General features: G+C 43.7%; 1 protein-coding gene and 1 long non-coding RNA gene across 9 annotated transcripts in view; one reads left to right on the plus strand and one right to left on the minus strand.

Annotated features, from left to right (window-relative positions):
• The window catches only part of AGTR1 (angiotensin II receptor type 1), a 61,616-nt gene that overhangs the window by 32,333 nt on the left and 10,431 nt on the right, over window positions 1–18,852 (plus strand). For 3 of the 8 annotated variants that reach the window (XM_025214706.1, XM_025214701.1, XM_025214705.1), the window contains one exon: window positions 1,380–1,427. The exons of the other annotated variants lie outside the window; for them this stretch is intronic. The gene's annotated coding sequence lies outside the window, so the exon portion shown is untranslated. The remainder of the gene's footprint in view (window positions 1–1,379; window positions 1,428–18,852) is intronic. 8 annotated transcript variants of the gene reach the window in all.
• LOC102370014 overlaps window positions 1–18,852 on the minus strand; it is a 73,952-nt gene that overhangs the window by 31,699 nt on the left and 23,401 nt on the right. The window lies entirely within an intron of this gene.

An 18,852-nucleotide genomic window follows, 5' to 3' on the forward strand; every position in this document is an offset into this window, starting at 1 on the left:
CCCCCCCCCCCCCCACACATGAAAGTCCTTGGGAAGGGAGGGGAAGGAGGAAGGCTAGGGCTGGGCATGAGGGGAAAGGAGTGAGGCTGGGAAGGGATCGGGCTCAGGGTTGGGGTCCTCTGCACCCATGTAGCTGCCCCTTCCCCTGCACCAGGGGTCACTGCCTAGCACTGGCATCCACTGCCCCGCAGCCCTGCTCTGGCCCTGGCTGCCTCCCTGCACCAGCCGCAGTCCAGCCCCAGCCCCACACCACCTGGGGTGCCCGGAGCTGAAGCGGGGCCAGCCTCGACTGCACCACAAGTCTGAAAGTGATGAAGCCCCTGGGACCCCTGCCTGTCCCTGCCTAAGTCATCCCTGGTGGCTCCTGCGGAGTCGCAGCACCAGGGAGCCAAGGGGGACACATGCCCCCCTCCTCCCAATCTCTGCACAGGGCAAAGGTGGGTTGCAGCTGCGAGGCGAGCTGGACTCTGCCTGCTCCGTGCCTCACTGCAGCCTTTAAAAGCTGCACATTGCCATGTGTGTCCCACCGCTGGGTGAGCTGGGCAGCGAGGCACATGGCGCTGTGCTGTGCCACTTTCAAAGGCTACAGCAAGGCACAGAGCAGGCAGATCCCAGCTCACCTCACATCTGCAGCCCGCCCTTGCCCATGCAATGATCGTGGGGGAGGAAGGGACATGTGCTGCCCTTTGCTGTGACTCTGCAGGAGCTGCTGGGCTCTGCTTGTCCCACCACCTGGCCCGGCCAGGGCTCCATTCACCGTGAATGAAGCCCCGACTGGGCCAGGTCATGGGACAATCAGAGCCCAGTGGCTTATCCAGGGCCATGGCACATTGGAGCCAAGGGGTTGGGAGAACATTCCACCCCTCCCCCAGCTCCCCCACAGTGCACGCAGCAGTGGGAGCCACTGAGCTTCAATCGCCTTGTGACCCAACCTGGCTGGGGCCCCATTGACAGTGAATGGGGCCCTGGCCAGGCCGGGTCATGGGGTAATCCCCACAGTGCAGCAGGGAACAGGGCAGGGGTGGGGGTGAATCATTTGCCACTGCTCCTATCCCACTCCCTCTTGCACTGTGGGTCTTGATCCCCCCGCCCCCCAACCCCTTCCAAAGAAACCTTACTTACCTGCCTGTGCCCGCTGTGCTGGGCCAGCTGTGAGCCAGGCGCACCATTCCCCCCCCACCCTTGCTGCAGCAGTCTGCAGCTGGGTTGCCTGGCGGCAGCGTCAACACAACTTCTCAGGGGGGCATGGCCAATCTCAGGTGGTGCACATGCACCCATATACACCCTCTACATGTTGCCAATGCTGAACTTCTCTGTGTTACAGATTTGAACTGTTTTCCAATCACTTGTACCAGCTAATGTGTAATTTCTATCCCTAGCCTAGAATGCTGAGATTCTGAAGATACTGATAAGACCTTGGTATAAAGGTAGAATTGTGTTTGTTTTCTGGTCCCTACTAGCCAGCTTGTAGTAAATTAACTTATTAGTAACATTCAGAAACAATGGTCTGGGTAAGCAATCCTCCAGAAATCCTGCCACTTTTTCTCTTTACTTTTTGAAGGCCATTTTATAGAAGTATAGAAACTGACCGAAGCAGAAGTAAAGTATCTAAGCTGGGTTAATAACCCTATGAAAGGTGGGTGTTAATAATTGATGATAGGTCTTTGTATCTTCAGTGAACCATCTTCTGGAGTGATAGGAGCCAACCTTTTCTGGCAAGCATGCCACAAATTGGCCCTGTACCTTTCAATCCCCTACCCATTTGCTGCTCTGTTTTCTAGTCCCAGCCTTGTATGCACTGCCTGATCCACTTCCTGCTTCCTTCCTTTGCTGTCTCCCCAATCTGATACACTGTTTTCTGCTCCCTGCCCTAGCTGATATTTTGCTCCCTGTTCCCTCTCTGCCTGCCACACACAGAGACTGTCCATACAACTTGTGACACCCATGCCACAGGTTGGCCACTTCCGTTTTAGAGAATGTAACAATTCCAAACCCTGTTGTTGTATGAATGAATAACCAGGAAAAAATAGTTTAGAAAGCAGAGGATAATTGCTATGGATCAAGAAAAGGCATGTCTGACCATGCAAACTGGTTCAGGTACTGGGTTTAATGATCTGGATGAGGGAGGAAAAGGCCTCTGGAAACAATAGCAGGAGATGATTGTGAGAAGATGATGACAGCACAAGGACATGTAGAAGAAAAGATAAAACCATAACAAAGATAGGAAACCCTCAAGTAAGTTAATTTGAAAAGATTCTGACTAAATGTGTTAAACCAACAGTTTCACTTAATTCATTTTTCTTTCTGTTTCAACATCTTCATCAGCAACTTGGACAAGTGGGTGAAAAGCACCTTGTTCAAATTCGTAGATGACACTAAGATGTGGGGAGAAGTGGGCACGCTAGAGGAGAAGTCAGGGTGCAACTAGATTTGGACAGGTTACAGGGGGGGGGGGATGAGAACAGGATGGGTTTCAATACTGACAAGTGCAAGGTACTGCACCTGGGGAGGAAGAACCAGCAGCATACCTACAGGCTGGGGAACTCTCTTCTTGTCAGCACAGAGGCAGAAAAGGATCTTGGAGTCATTATTGATTCCAAGATGAACATGGGCCGCCAATATGAGGACGCAGTCAGGAAGGCTAACTGCACCTTGTCATGCATCCACAGATGCATCACAAGCAGGTCCAAGGAGGTGATCCTCCCCCTCTATGCAACACTGGTCAGGCCGCAGTTGGAGTACTGCGTCCAGTTCTGGGCACTGCACTTCAGGAGGGATGTGGCCAGCATCGAGAGGGTCCAGAGGAGGGCCACTCACATGATCAGGGGACAGCAAGGCAGGACATACGAGGGGAAGCTATGGGACCTGAACCTGTTCAGCCTCCAGAAGAGAATGCTAAGAGGGGATCTGGTGACCATCTATAAACTGGCCAAGGGGGACCAGCAGGCAATGGGAGAGTCCCTGTTCCCCTGAGCACTACCAGGAGTGACAAGGAATAATGGCCATTAGTTGACTGAGAGTGGATTCAGGCTACATATAAGGAGGCACTACTTCACAGTCAGGGCGACTAGGATCTGGAACCAACTTCTGAGGGAAGTGGTGCTTGCTCCTACTCTGGGGGTCTTCAAAAGGAGGCTAGATAATCACCTGGCTGGGGTCGTTTGACCCCAGGATTCTTTCCTGCCCATGGCAGGGGGTCGGACTTGATGATCTGCTCAGGTCCCTTCCGACCCTACCAGCTATGAAACTATGAATAAATCATAGTTTCTTTGTTAAAAGTATGTTCCCATATCAGTCCCACAAAAAAGAGAACCACTTAACAAGAGATGCTGAAGGTTAGAGAGTTTCTGGGATCGATCCACATCCATAGTTTCAAAAAAGGCCCTGGACAACAGTGTTTACTACCAAGGGGGTGTGTTGCCATCAAGCTGAGTAGTTGAACACAAAGGGAACAGACCAAAGAAGCAACCAAGAGATCATACATAGGAGGCACCCACAGGTCACAGTGAAGAGGACCATAAGCAGGAAAGAGACCAGAAAAAACAGATAGTATACATAGAATTTACTTAACACCCAGGAGTTAAACTGTCATTTAAAATATGACCACAAAGGAAAATTGTTTAATACCTTACTTGCCAGACTTAGATCTCTATTCTTTTGTGGAACTAAGAGCAGGAATTCAGAGGTGATGGTTACACTGTTAACTTATCAGCAGATGATTAGTACTGCAGTACCCAAGTCATGTTACCCAACAGATTATCTGAAGAGGACAGATAATCTGTGACTCCTTAGTGTTTTGAATACCAATTCAGCATTTACTGAAGTAAGAGATATTTTCCGTTAACTGTAAAGAAAAGAGTCAGGCTCTTCTAAAGAGAAAAAAAAGTTTACCTTTCTCTTCAAACACAACTGCTCTGACAAAATAAACTTGTAAATTGGCATACTTCACCAAAAGTAAGATGCGCACTTTTCTAGCTAACTTTTCCACAAGTGCTGTAAAAATCGGATGACAGAATTTGCTATGAAGAACAACAGAAAGCCAGCTTAGGGAGAGAAAAAATTCTGGAATCCTAGTTGCAAAATCCTTGCATGGTGCAATGCTCTTATGTGTGAAGAGAATTTCATGGAAATTGTATATCAGGATTTCCCAACTCCTGGCAAGAAGCAATAAATGGAAAGTTACAGGTCTTTGGTCCTTGTAGAACTAACTATACTGCTAATTTGAAGTAATATAGGTCTGGACTTCATATTACAAGTATAAAAACAATTTTTAATCCAAGGTTTCATCATTGTTACAACTGACACAATTTCTATATGAGAAAATACTACTGTGTCAATTTCCAGAGGAAAAAAATAGGAAACTTGGCACACGTTTTTCATAATGATACATTGTAGTCTTATTGACCGCTGTTTAATAGTAAAAAGATGTTGTTTTATCAAAGCCAACATTTTTCTGTCTCTAATTTTTTGCTAATATTTAGCTATTCTGGAAGTGAAAGCATGTTTCAAAGACCCTTGGTGAACACAGGAGTCTTCTCATTGACTTCAGTGGGCTTTGGTTCAAACCCAATGATTTTAAAATGAGCCTGATGTATGTTCTGCAAAAAGCAAGGTAGATTTTCACATTACAGACTAACTAAATAAGATATGTGTAAGCTTTTTTAAGCAGCATCTTACTTCATCAGATGCTTTGAGGGGACTGCAGGAAGCAGACCTTCTGAACAGAAAGCAGTAATTAGAATACAGAGGATAGGGAAAAGGGAGGAAAAAGGAGATACTGCTGGGTGGGTAACAGAGAGAACACCAAGGCAGTTAACCCATTGAGGTCCCTGCTATAGGGGTTATAAAAGCTAATCCAGGTAATGGGATAAGAATCATAGTCTTAGTTTAGACAATATTTAACACAGTCCAGTTCGCGGATGATTTCTTGTTCTGCAATTTCCCATTCAAGTTGTTTTCAAAAGTTTTGTTGTCTGAGAACAGCTACTCTGAGGTCAAGCGAGAACAGCTACTCTGAGGTCAAGCGAGAACAGCTACTCTGAGGTCAGCGATGGGATGTTCAGGGAAATTAGAACGTTCTGTCACAGGCTTGTGTGTCTTTCATTCTTTCACACAGGGATCACTCTATCTGGTCAATGCAGATAGCAGAGGGGCACTACAAGCTGATGATGGTGTATACAGCCTTGGTAGAAGAGCAGCTAAATGAATGTTGTTCTATCATACATGCAGATTTCTCCTATTCCCATGTTGAGGGAGTGGGGTCCCTCAATGCATTTCATTGTCTTGGGATCCTACAGAAGGCTTTCAGAAGGATCAGGTCCATGCAGGAAGCGAGGGAACAGAATAGGGGAGAGGAAGCTGAAGTAGTTACATTCTTTCAGTCAGTACCAAACAGATTACTAGAATAAGGTAATGCAGTTCCAGGCTATTCCTGGAACCTCTATTAAATAGGGGTGCCCAAGGTTTAAGTATAGCCAAGAATAGCCCTTGTAGCATGAAAGCTGCACTATCAGGGCACTGGGAACATAGATCCTCCAAGCAAATTGTCCTTGATGGCTTTGGTCTTGAAGGATCTACTGGGTTTTGGGAGGCGAACAATTCATTTGTGCCTGATATGAGGAGAAGGGAAAATCCCCCTCTCCTTTTACAACATCATGTTAGAAAACTTGACAAAGAGGTCTGTAAGGAGTGTTTCTCTGCAAAGCTGCAGTCAGAGACAGGTAAGCATGTGCCCCAACATAGCATTTTAAGGGTGATCTTTTGTTCTTCCTAACTTTTGCTGTACTCCGTTTCTCAAATAATGTGTTGAATGTCTATTTTCTCTATTTTAAACCTAAGATAGAAAACTGGAAGTTACTGTGCTGTCTCCAGAGAGAGTTTAGACATTCTGTGCAGGTTTTACACCATAAATGTCAAGCCCCCTCTGATGCTTTGTGTTCTGGCCAAAATATTTTCGTTTTCGGTGGCTCTGAGATATTCCCCTCCAATGCTTGCACATTATTTCTCCTGAGCACAAATCCCTTAATTCCAAAAGAATTTATCAGCAGACAGAATGTATGTTTGTTGTTTGACACCTATATGAGACACTTCAGTGAAAACAGAGTAAGCTGCTTGTTTCTATTGCTCAGTCATAACATAATAACATTCGCTTGAGTTTTCTGGCTCTGTTTTGTTCTTCTATCACTGACTTAGTATTTCAGTACCAGAAGAAAACAAATATCATCATAGCCCTCTAAACTACTTTAAGTTCTCCTCTGCTCAGAGTGACGGGTGGCAGAAACCTCAAGTGGAAGGAACCATTCCACACCTGTTTACTTGCATGAGGCTTGAATGACAGCTTAGCTCCTAATTGAATACAACTGTATAAACACCATCAGGTCTCATCAGTGCCCTGAGGATTGAAGTATGAGTTGTGAAGATGAAGGCGAAAAATGGACACCTGCTATTTCAAAACCTGAAAATGATGTCAAAGCAAGTGAAATATGTCAAGAATTTTACGTCTGAAATTGGCCATTTCTGTACTACATCTATATAGAATCAAATTGCCACTTACTTTCAGAAAATTCCTATCTTTTAAAAATAAAAGTTGAGGTTTGTTTAAAAACTGCTAATATAGATGTGAAGTGGAATGTTCATACAACTTCAACAACCAAAGCACCACCCACTAAATAGGAAAATGAATGTTTGAGTCAAGTAGACCTAGAATTAGCTAAAATTACTTTCAGTATTATTCTCGAGCTAGTATTTGGAAAAATTGCTGTATAATTAATAACACATAGGGAGTTAAAACTTACAGAATAATATCTAGGTGTCAGTATTTTTCATTTGCAGTTTTAGAGGAAACTATAATTTCTCTCTCATTCTGTAAATATATTTTTCTTAATTTGGTTCATGGAATTTAGGGAGCTTCAACTGCACATAACCTTGGCAAAAGCAAATGCCAGGACCTTGCTCCTCCATTTACTAGAGTAAGATACTGGATTAAAATGTTAAACTCAGCTATCCTAGAATAAAGGCAATTGGGGAAACCTTGGCCTATTGGATGCTATAAATCCATCTTTAAATTGCTGTCCTTGAATAATATATGCTTAAATGCAATATTTAAGGCTAGCACATTTTCTCCTGTATTTGTGTCTTGAAGCAATACTCTACCTGAATGATATTCCACAGTGGACAGAGTGACGACAACTTAAGATAAAATAAACTGTTTGCTATATTTTTAAAACGGGAAATACAGACCTCTAGTGGTCAAAATGCCGCACATAATAGAAGCAACTACTAAGCAAATTAAATGTTCCTTCTTTTTCCCTTCCATTTTCAGTCCAAAAAAAAAAAAAGGGAAATATTCTTCAAAATAACCTTCCTGTAATTAGTTAGCCTAAAAGCAGATGATAACCTGCACTTTTCTCCACAGAAATTTGCACTAATAACATTAAGTAAAGTTGAAGGGTATAGGGGAATTAAATGAAAAATTAAACAGAGAAGGCAGAAAATAGACAGAAGCAAGTTAATTCCTTACATAAAAAACTATGAAAACCATCAAAATAAAGAATAGCCTCTTTTGAAGTGTGCTGGAGAAGATAACTAGAATTTCTGTCTTATATGATGCATAAGTATTAGCAGTTTATCAGGTAACAATAGCTGGGCCTCTGCTACCACTAAACAAATAATATGCATGTTAATCTGACAAGGAAAGTTAAAATTTCACTATAATAAAAAGTTCATATTCTAGTGAGATGTCAGACCTCATTCTTCCAGTTTATTTGCTGATGGTGCAGAAATGGCAGCATAATGGTGGCCAAGTTTAAAAATTGTAGTTTAAAAACAAATACAAAAAGCAATCCATTTATATTTCGCTCTAAATATAGTTGCGCCATGTTGCTATCCCAGAAAAGAAGCATCTCACCGTCTGTACTCATATGTGACTTAAGTAATTGTTTAATTATTTCAGATAACAACTAAGTATCTTAACTGCCTTATTCTTACAAAGACAAAATAGAAAGAAGCAGTTAGCTGTTAGTCTAAAGCTAGGCAGAAGGTAGAGCAGTGTAGCGATTTAGGGTGAGTAAAAGTATTCAATTCAACCAGCTGAAGTTCAGCTACTTAGTTTCAATGGGGTGAAACCTGTACAAGCCTGCAGAGTGCTATCTTCAGAGCACAGAGCATGCAGACAGCATGCAACGTTAAAAACACCCAGCCAGGGGGAACCAGAGCATGCATTTCATCATGCTTTGCAGGCTTCCCTGTCCACCTAGATAACAGGCGACAGCAGCCAAGGGCACAGGTCAGGCCTTATTGACTGGTGGTGGTGGTCAGGCATCAAACCCCGCTTCTAACAACACTCCCTCCCTCATAACTGTCAGACAGTCAGCTGTAGACTGCCCCCACCATGGTGGGGTACAACTGTGGATCTAGCCACAGTGGTGAGGCTTCGCCCAAGGGTAGTAGGAACTGTGCCCTCACCACCGCAGACATAGCTGATGTTCTGGCTGCAGTGGAGGGGCTTTGCCTATGAGCAAACTATGAGTCTGCGCCCCTCCTGCCACCATTGTGCTGCTGGAGCTCTGGTCACAGGAAGCCCTGACACCACAGTCAAAGCTCTGGGCTCTCAAGCTCCGCAGCAGGGAGCTTTTCCCCTGTGCGGCACTTCAGAGCCCTGTGCCCACACCCTGCTTGGGGCTGCAAGTGCCAGTTTTCATGTGCCCTGCGAGGATACGAGCTCTTCCTTCCCCTGCACAGCACTTCATAGCCCTGCATCTTCAGCCCCATGTGCTGGGCTGCAGGTGCCAGCTTTCATGTGCCCCGCAGGGGTAGGAGCTCCTCCCCCAGCACAGCACTTGAGAGGCTGGCACCTCCAGCCCTATTTGTGGGTCTGCAGACAATGGCTCTGAGGGCTGTTTAAATGCCATGTGGGAGTGGAAAATAACACCCCCTCCCCACCCCTTCTCCCCACTGCACTTCAAGCCAGCACTCACAGCCTTGTGCACCAAGCTACAGGTGCCTGCTTTGATGTGCTCCCTCCCCTATGCAACACATAATAGCCTTCTACCTAAGGGCAAAATAGAGATACAATGAAAGAAAGCAATTGTTCACCAATTATTGCAAATCCTGCAAATACTTGAACAGGGGTATGGAGTTCCACTGACTCACTGGAGCTAGTAACTTGTGTAAAAAGAGATCCAAGTTTGGAGCAATCAATCAGAAAAAAGTATATCAATGCAAATCTTACAAATATGCATTTAAAACGTAGCATTAACTGTGTAAAAAGTACATTTGCTAATACTTATGAAACATAAAATCAAGAAATAGCTTAATACAATTCAAATGATTATAGCAGAAAGAAAGCACTTGCCACAAAATTGACAGTGATTTCTCAAGTGATTATGGCAATTGATTTTTGAAGGACTGAAAAGAAGCCTATATAATTAAAAAATGGACAGGAAAGCATAGAGTTCTGGGATTTCTAGTGATTCATGTATTAAACTAATATTTTGTCAAATTATTCCAAAACTTGCCCAAGCAGTAACATCCTCAATAACTAGTGTTAAAATTGTTTTTGTAGCTTTCTTTTCTGATCACTTGTATGATACAAATGCCTTCCTAGGAATACCACAGCCAAGGCAGGAGAACTTTGACTGAGGTTCACTGATGACCTTGCTAGTACTTAGAAAGCTCAGCAGTTCCCAGCAAGAAGGTTTTGTTCTGCTACTCAGGATCATACTGGTCACCAGATCTGGGAGCAGGAAGGAATTTTGGTCCTAGGTCAAAATGGCAAGGACAGGGAGGAGTTTTGCCTTCCTCTAATGTGGGTGTGGTCTTCTTTGTAGGAGACTTTGAGCATGTAAACCAATTACTCCCCTGTCACTGAAATAGCAGGACAATGGCAAAGGTTTCTGCACCTAAGGGGAGCCTTTTCCCTCACCTAATGCATACCCCAGTTTTCCCCAACTGGAAACTCCTGAGAATTAGGACAACCTTGTTCTAGAGCAGAGGTATTAAACTCATCCTGCCCCATGGCATAGGCAGATTAACGGACGAGCCAGCTGGGCCTGGGCCCAGGGGCTATTACCAATCAAGGACCCCAGGGTTCTCATCACCAGGGAAGCAAAAGCCGTGGTTTTAAACTTGGCGCCATTTTTGTCTCCCAGTGGAGAGACAAAAATGGTGCCAAGTTTAAAACCACAACTTTCACTTTAGCTTCCCTGGGAGCTGGAAGTGGGGCCTCTCCACCAATGAGGTGGAGGGGGGCATGGCTGGGGCCAGGAGTGCCACACTGCACCTTGTGGGGGGCCGGGGCTGGGCCAGGACAGGAGCGCCGTGCCGGCAGCGGTGGGTCAGGTGGCTACGTGCAGGGGGAGCTATAACTCGGCCAAAGCCCTCCTTAGTGCTGCCACCTGCCCGCAGAGGTGTGGCACTCCCAGCCTGGCCCTGGCCCTGCCTCTCCCCCCCCACTCCTCTCTTCCCCCACCTCTCCCCGACTAACACAGCCAGGCAGCACATCACTTCAGGTAAGTCTAATAGGAGCTGGGCCACTCATGGCAAGGGGAGGAAGGAGGAGATGCCTCAGAGGAGAAGGAGTGTATGTGTGTGGGGGGGGCAAAGGACCGGTCTGAAAACTGGATTGGGCCCACCAACTGGCTAGTGATTCCAGTATGCAGGGCTAGTCCAGAAAGTACACTGCATGTGGTATGTGGGGCTGGTCCAACTCTGTATGCTGTATCCAGCGTGCAAGGCTGATCTGTAGGGCTGATCCAGACCAGCCCTGGATCCATCATGCAGGACCGGTCCAGTATGTATGTACCCCAAACTAGCCCCATTCACTGCATTCAGCACACACACTGGGTCCAGCCCCGTAAGCAGCATGTGCCAAACCAGCTCCATGTGCCACATTCACTTTTCAATTGCACAGGGCCAGGTCTGGCATATGCTGCAAATGGTACAAGGGGCTTGTCCAAGACTCACAGGCAGCATTCAGAACTGGATAATAGGGCTCTGTGAGCCAGAACTTTGCACCACTGTTGTAAAGCATTGTTAAGACTAATTAAACAGATTTTTTTCCAAATTATTTGTTCATGAAAGAGAAGAGAAGAGTAATATTTGGTTATCTTTTACATCAGTGTTCACTAAACAAGGGCTCTATAACCATCTACCTTTTCTCTGGACAGACTTTGGTCACACTGAAGGATTCAGCGTTACTGCCATAAGAAATAAGCAGAATCCTTTCAACCAAGTGGTACTTAGTTGAGAAGGAGGAAACAAAAGTGAACTAGTCATATGAGGAGGAAGAAAAACAATCATTAATGGCTTGGGAAATAATGATGCTATTTATAGTATTGTATAAGATGGGGAAAGGATAGATAATTAGAAAGTTTGTAAAACCTTAACGGTATTGCAGCTACAAAAGGAAATTATGAAAAGTGAAAACTGAAAGACTCGAATGAAGGAAAATATCTCATACTGAGGAAAAGGCATAAACATTACTTTTAGTATAGAACATACTGTTCCAAATCATTTTCCAGCTTCTTGCAAAAAGTTTCTGAGTAATGACAGTGTTTAAATGCCCTCTTATATGAAAATAAAATATTTCTTCCTTATAAACACAAAAATGTCTCATTTCTCATTTACACAGAGACAAATAATCCAACCAGCATCAGGAAAAGAGAAATAGTTATATCACCTGTAATATCTATATTACATACAGAAATACAAGTAAATTTTTGAAAGTTCAGTCAAGGTTCCTTGGGTAGATGTGATATCTTTTATTAGACCAGCTGAATAGTTGGAAAAAAGTTCTTTGCAAGCTTCTTCAGGCAATGGGAGACACTGCTGATGTTTTGAGTTCTCCAAGGTAGAAAAAAAATGTCAACAGAGTCTCCCATTGCCTGAAGAAGCTTGCAAAGAACTTTTTTCCAACTATTCAGCTGGTCTAATAAAAGATAGCACACCTACCCAAAGAACCTTGTCTGCCTATGTCCTTAAACCAACACGGCTACAACCAACAACCCTGAAAGTCCAGTCTGCCTGCTTCTATACAGACTGTGTCAGAGTCAATACTGAAAGCATATTTTAGTTACAAATCTGACTTGTGACATCTGGTTACCCATTTATAGCTAATGAAGTTTTCACAGGAAGCTACAGTCAGTGATATCTTATCTTTCAGTTGGCAAAGTGCTGTTTACCTTGCATGGGCCCAGCATCCTTTGTTGTTACCACAGGCAGCTTAATTAGAATGCATGCTCATCCAGCATAGGAAATGAATGGAGTGGTAAATAATAGTTGGTAGAACAGTCTGAAGCATTTCATTACCAGTGTCTTATTATAATCATTGTAATTTTAAAAATAAAAGGTCAAACAGGACAGTAACATGCAGCAGGGATTTACTGCTCAAATATATTACTTTCATTCTCAAGCAACCAACACTTACCAGTTGTTTAAATTTGGATCTCTTGGCAAAAGCTTTGCCAGATTAGCCTTAAAATGGTTAAAAAGATATCTTTTATTTTATGTTAATCAGAGTTAATCCAAATTACAAGTATGCAGTTTCAATATTTGCAAGCAACTAGCCATGAATAGTCACCAGTCAAATTGCCATAGTAAGTGTCACAGAAACATATATACTAAGAGCAATGGTTAGCCACCTTTAATAATGTTATTTATCACAGCACCATTCTTTAGACACCCAGAAATATCAACAGACATAACATCCAATTCAGAAAGCTCATTTTCTCATCCCAGGACTCCTGAAATACTGAAGCTAGATTTGGAGATAGTGTAAATGAGCACATTTGTTTATCCTTGTTTATCCATGCCTCTTCCTCCCCTCCTCTGAGTAAAAGGGAAAATAAACAAAAAGATTCGTCTTCTGCATCCATATGTGGAAGTCATGTCACATGGATGGCACTAAGCAAGCTCATCAGAACAGTAATGTGCCTGTGCCTACATAGAAGTCTCTTATATATACTATAGAGGTGTTTCAATAGCATGAGTGACATTAAATGGAAATACACATGTTCACTGCAGATGGTAATCAAAGTTCTGCAAACAAATATTCCCAGACTGTAAAACACCCCATGCCAGATTTCTTCAATTAATTTCCTAACTGTAACTAAGAGCAAGATAATCTAACTTCGGCACGTAGGCAGACACAGACTAAGATAATATAGGCTACCACAATGTGTCCAGACACATTTTGCCTTGTTGTTTAACTGAATAGGCATCAGACCAGTCAGGCTGCATGCCTGCTTTTCATGATGAGAGCACAGAGTACTGTTTGACCTCTATTAATGCAATTCACATTGTGTTTCATAAGATCGCTTAGCCTGGCCATTAGAAGTTTTTCTCGTTCTTTTTTTAATAAAAAGGTCTCTAAGTACAAGCTTGAATACAATTTGTCAGTCTAGAAGTTTCTGTTATCTGCATCTTCTGTCTTATGTACTCAAACTATTCTGACACTTCAGGTTTTTGATAAAGCACCAAACATTGTAGTATATGAAGTACAACCTCATTAAATGATTCAATTCTGCATTGAATGTATATACACTAAACTCCACTGACAATTACACAAATGAACAGCAAATAACAATGACAAACATGACAAAGAAAGGGGATAATTCACTGCAAGGAATTCCTCTCACCAGTGCTTTTGTATCACACCACTTAATTTCCATTTTGATTTGCCTTTTAGAAGGAGCAAGTTTCCTCCTTTTTAGTTCTGAAACTTTTGCTGTTGCTTTAAGAAGGATGTGCGTCATCTGAACACCAAATCTATCTGCATCTACTTTTAAAACTTTAAAAGCCCTTTGGCCATACAAATTCTATTTGGATTTTAGCAGTGCTTCTGTAATGGACTATGGTTTTATTGTAATATTTCTGGGTTAAATGTGTTCATGTTACATCTCTATATTTCCTTGAACTGGTTTGTAAGGGCAGGGAGGGGGAAGTAAAAGAGGTTAAGAGAAACTGAAGTGAGAGTTGCCTTGACACATTGGATATGCACAGGGGGTACACGTGGGTGCATGTACACCCCCTGAGCTTGGCAGTGCACCCCCTGCAAAAAGCACCACCGACGCTGCTGGCGGTCACTGCTTCCCCCCTCTCTCCCCTCTCTGGCCCCCAACACCGCCGGCAGCATCTGTGGATGGGCCCCCATCACCACCCGCCGGCCACCCCTTGTGGATGGTCCCCGATCACCACCGGCTGCCACCAGGTCACCGACCACTGGTTGGTGCTCGCCACTCCTCCCCCTCACCACCACCGCCATGCCTGCCTGCAGGAGCTCCCCACTCGCTGCCTGCCACACCCCCGTCGCCACCACCTGCGGGAGCTAACTGCTCGCTGCTGCCACCACACCACCACCTGCGGGCAGTCGCCATGCCTGCCCAGCCTCTGGGGGCATAAGGTGTTCATGCCTTGACAGAAGATACATTCAGCAACAAAGACTTGAATAGCATTGTTGATGCTTCAGATGGGCTTGTTAAAAGTCCTTGGGAAGTAGTAAACCCCAGGAAGATACAAGGGAAGGAGTAGTTGCTTACATTGTTCCTTCTTAATAGTTAGCTCTTTTTCTACTCTGTTTCTCCAGATCTATAGTATTTTAATTATTATTTTTATATTTCATATTTTGCAAGTAGAGTTTGAATATCTTTTTTCTGTGTATGTGCCCTTAAACAGCTGAAGTTCACCAAGTATTTTCAGATATTTTATTAAAGGAAATAAAGTGCCAAATTCACCCTGGTTTAATCTCACTAATTTCAGTGTGGCTGGACAAAAAATTAACTTGGCCCCTTAACTCTGACACTGCTCTGTTTTTATTATTAGTTATAGAAAACTTCTCAAGGCTCTTTATTGACCAGTGTCACAAGTTCTCTTATTAAATGTTGAGCATTTTTATTTTCTACCAACTCCCAATGAAGTAAAGAACACTCAATGCCTCACAAAAATTCACTGAATCTGACAGGACCAGGCCCAAAGTTTCATATTTGATGTTTTGTCTTGCTGTTTTAACAAGCCAAGGTAGTAGGTAACAGATGCTTGTTTAAACCATTTTAAGGCCCAAATAACATTAATCACCAACCACCAGAAACACTGGCTACCTGTGGACAGGCTGGGGAATTCAGAAGCTGACTACTTCTTTGCCTTTTGTCATGACCATCAAAAATGAATCCCAAAAGGTGGGGCTCTCCTGTTGAGAGAGACTGGCATACCTTCTGGCTATTGGAAGTACCTCAAGATTCTTGATCTATGCAACCATAAAGGCAGTTCCCTTTTTTGATAAAGAAGTGTTCCAGCCCTGCAGTAGAGGGGCATCTTCTAAATGCTGTGTTAGACCCAAAAGAGTTGCCTCTGCTTCAGAACCACTGTTTTTTTTCAGCACATATCATATGTCCTGATACTGCCATTTTTACACACATAGGGTACACATACATATACACTTTACAGTGGAGTAACTTAATTAGCTGCAAAATAAAGTGTCAAAGTCTACATATGCACTGATATTAGGGTGCAGGAAAGTAACTCTGCCGTAAAATAGTACTGTCTGGGACAGTACTATTTTACAGCAGAGTAATTTACTGTGCTGAAACACACATGTAGATAGTTGATTGCGGATGTAAACTGCACCTAGTCAGCCCAGCCAGCCAGGGGCCTATTCTTCTCTGGGTCAAATTGCTGCTGTCCTGGGCGCACACGTAAATGCTGATCATGGGAACAGTTGACTCCATCTCAAACTGCTCCAGAGTTTATTGCTTCACATTAATTGCATGTGTAGATGCACCCACAGAGTTGAACCTTCATCTGTGAATATCACTGAAGAAAATCAACGGATCTAATCCTGGACTAAGGGCCTGATAAGGACAACAGTGGCTGAATCAGGCTTTTTCCTACTCTGCAGGAACACTGACTAGATGACCTTAATGATTTTTTATGGACTTAAGTTCTTAGTGACTATAAATAAATTAAGAGTATAACAACCCACAGAATGCATTATCCCAGCACAGTGCTAGAACACAAGATATATAAGGACAAACCATGAACTTGCAGAGCACGTGAACACATTTATAGCAGTTCAGTTCCTCTTGAACAGCTCTACAATGTGCTCAGGGGAATGTTTCATCTCCCCTTGGCCTCTTTATAATGGACGTACCTACTCTCCAGATAACATGACCTGCCACAAAACCAGACTTACCAGACTCGTTATTGGTCTGGGATAGAAAGCCAAGAAAACTGAACCCTGGGTGGTTACTATATTAAAATGCCACTTATAAGCAGAATATGGTGTATTTATTTGTGCCAGCTGTGTTGGCATGACTTTTTTTACTTTAAAAAGATGGTAAAAATAACTGGGGTTTTTTGAGGCATCTGTAACAACTGAGGTACCTAGACTGTAATTTACAGAAAGAGTTGCAGAGATTGGGAGGAATTAAATTGTAGTTCTTGACAAAAGTTTTGTGTCTTCTTACATTTAATTAGATATTCCAGTCTTGGTATAATTCCCAAGAAGCTAATCTTGAAACTGCCCTTTTATCTTTATAGAAATTAATCAGCTTATTAACGCCAGAATTATTCCTAGAACAAGGGGGTATATCAGAAGGATAAGGGATATATTCATAGACAGTTAGAAATGGAAAAATATATATCTGAAGTCTGTTCTATAGTTAAAACAGAGAAATCAGTTGTGATAACCAACTACCTACCTTCAGATCATGTTTAAAACAGAGCAAACTAATAAAGTGTCCTTGCAGTTAAGAGAATCATCTAGGGCTCAGACAATCTGGATTTAAATCCTGGCTCTGTCACAGACTTCCTATGTGACCTTGGACAGGTCATTTAGGTTTGTCTATGCTGCCTCCAAGCTGCACCTAATACAACCAACTCCAAAAGCAGTGCTAAATCCCAGGAGAGCACCTGACTTATAGTGACCCTGACTTAACTCCAGGGTGGCTCTCCAACCCTCTGTCTTGGAAGCAAAACCATAGCAATCTCTTTTGGCACCCAGGACATGGAAAGGTGAGGCAGGGGGGTTACTGAGAGGGGATTATACTGACCACTGGAGAGCCAGGGAAAGCTTGGGAGTGGCAGAGGGAGTGGAGTCTTACCTGATGGGGCTCTCCTCAGGCAACAGCTGCTACCATGCAGATGCTCCTATAGTAGCACAGTCTGGGGCTGCTGTCACTGAGAAACATTCTCCCCGCTTCTCTGAGCACCGTGCTATGTCTCCCATGGAAAAGTTTCCTGGGGAGGGGGCACCATTCTACCCTTTACCCCCAGATGCACTGATGGGTCTGCATCTGCCCAGCTCCTGTGGCTGGGCACAACAGAGTTGCACCTGCCATGACAGACTCTTGGAGGAGAGGGCAGACTGGTACCCTGTCTTAGCACCTGGGTGGGTGTACTGCTTCCCTTTCCTCACCTCCCCAAGTTATGCTACTGTTTGCAAGATTCCTGGCATGTACTCAAGGCCAAGCTAAAGCAGCTCCTTGGCCTCATTCTGGGATTTGGTGGAGTGGGTGAAGCACATTTCTTGCTGGCAGATGCCAGGTAGGCAGAGAGGCACTGCAGACAAGCTCTGCAACTTAATTCCTTATAAATAAATGAATCTGCATTTCTACTTAAATTTTAAAGTCTTTGGCTAGGGACATACATTCAAAATGCCTGAACCTCAATTGATTCAATCTTTGCAGGTTACTCTAACCTGGGTAGGCTAAATCAATTTGTAACCCAGACAGACATCCCAGAAATGCAGGCACATGCCTGCAGTGGCTCAGGCTAGAAGCCAGGAGGTGCTACAGCAGCCCTCCCTTTGCTTCCACAGGGCAGAGCTGAGGAGGGCCTGGCCAGGCTCAGGATGCTCTGATTATTCCACCTCCCCTCCAGCTCCACCACCCCTCCAGCTTCCCCTTCAGGGAATGTTTATTATTCTTAACTCAGCATTTATCAACTCATTAAGAAAACAAAGCCTCTCTCCATTAATTAATGGAACTCCTCTTAAACAGCTCTTCCAAGGAAGGACATTAAGATACCTGTTGATTAGCTCCAAAAAGCCTGTCTGCCTGTCCTTTCCCACATCAAGGACTGTGTGGTCTGCTAGTTTATGCAGACACCTCATCATTAAGCAGAGGGGAGGGGCAATAATCCCTGCTTAGCAAGGAGAAGCCAGGCAGAGGCTCTGTGTCTGCAAGTCTGTGCTCAGCTCCAGCCAGGGAGCAGAGGGGAGAGGCCAGCCCTGCAGACAGCCCTGCCCAGCCCAGAGAGCATGCCGGGATACTGAGGGATTCTGATTTAACTTAAACTAGTAAGGGGTCTGGGACAGACATTGCATAAACTGGTTTAACCCAAATCAGTTAAGTCTGATACTACATTCAACAGGTTTTTCTCAAACAGCTTTAGTCATTTTCAAACTGGTTTATGTGCACGGAACATCTGTTCCATTCCAGATTTAAACCAGTTTCTGATCACTTACACCAGTTTATGTGTAATGCCCATTTCTAGCCCTGGGGACAGGAAGTGCTGCCCATGCCTGTAAAATATGCATAAGCTGAAGATCTGACTCTTGTTTTTTTCTGTGTGGTTTCAAAGGCTGGTAATGCTCTGAAGCCTGCAATGTCATCCCTTCAACAAAAATCCATGTATATATGTTTGCAAATGAGAAGCCAAACTTACGTCAGGGGCAGATACAGCACTCTCACTTCATTTCAGACTAGTTGATTTAGGTGTTAAAAACTAGTTTTTTTCTCATGGTTTAATGGGATCAGAAAACAAGGACTTTTGGAACCAAGGAAATAAGCTATACTTAGTTTTTGTTGCAACAACATTGATAAGATAAGGTCATGGAAACTGAGGATGCATTTATTCCAT

This window comes from Alligator sinensis, unplaced genomic scaffold (assembly GCF_000455745.1).
Source record: "Alligator sinensis unplaced genomic scaffold, ASM45574v1 scaffold1178_1, whole genome shotgun sequence".
Lineage (NCBI taxonomy): Eukaryota > Metazoa > Chordata > Crocodylia > Alligatoridae > Alligator > Alligator sinensis.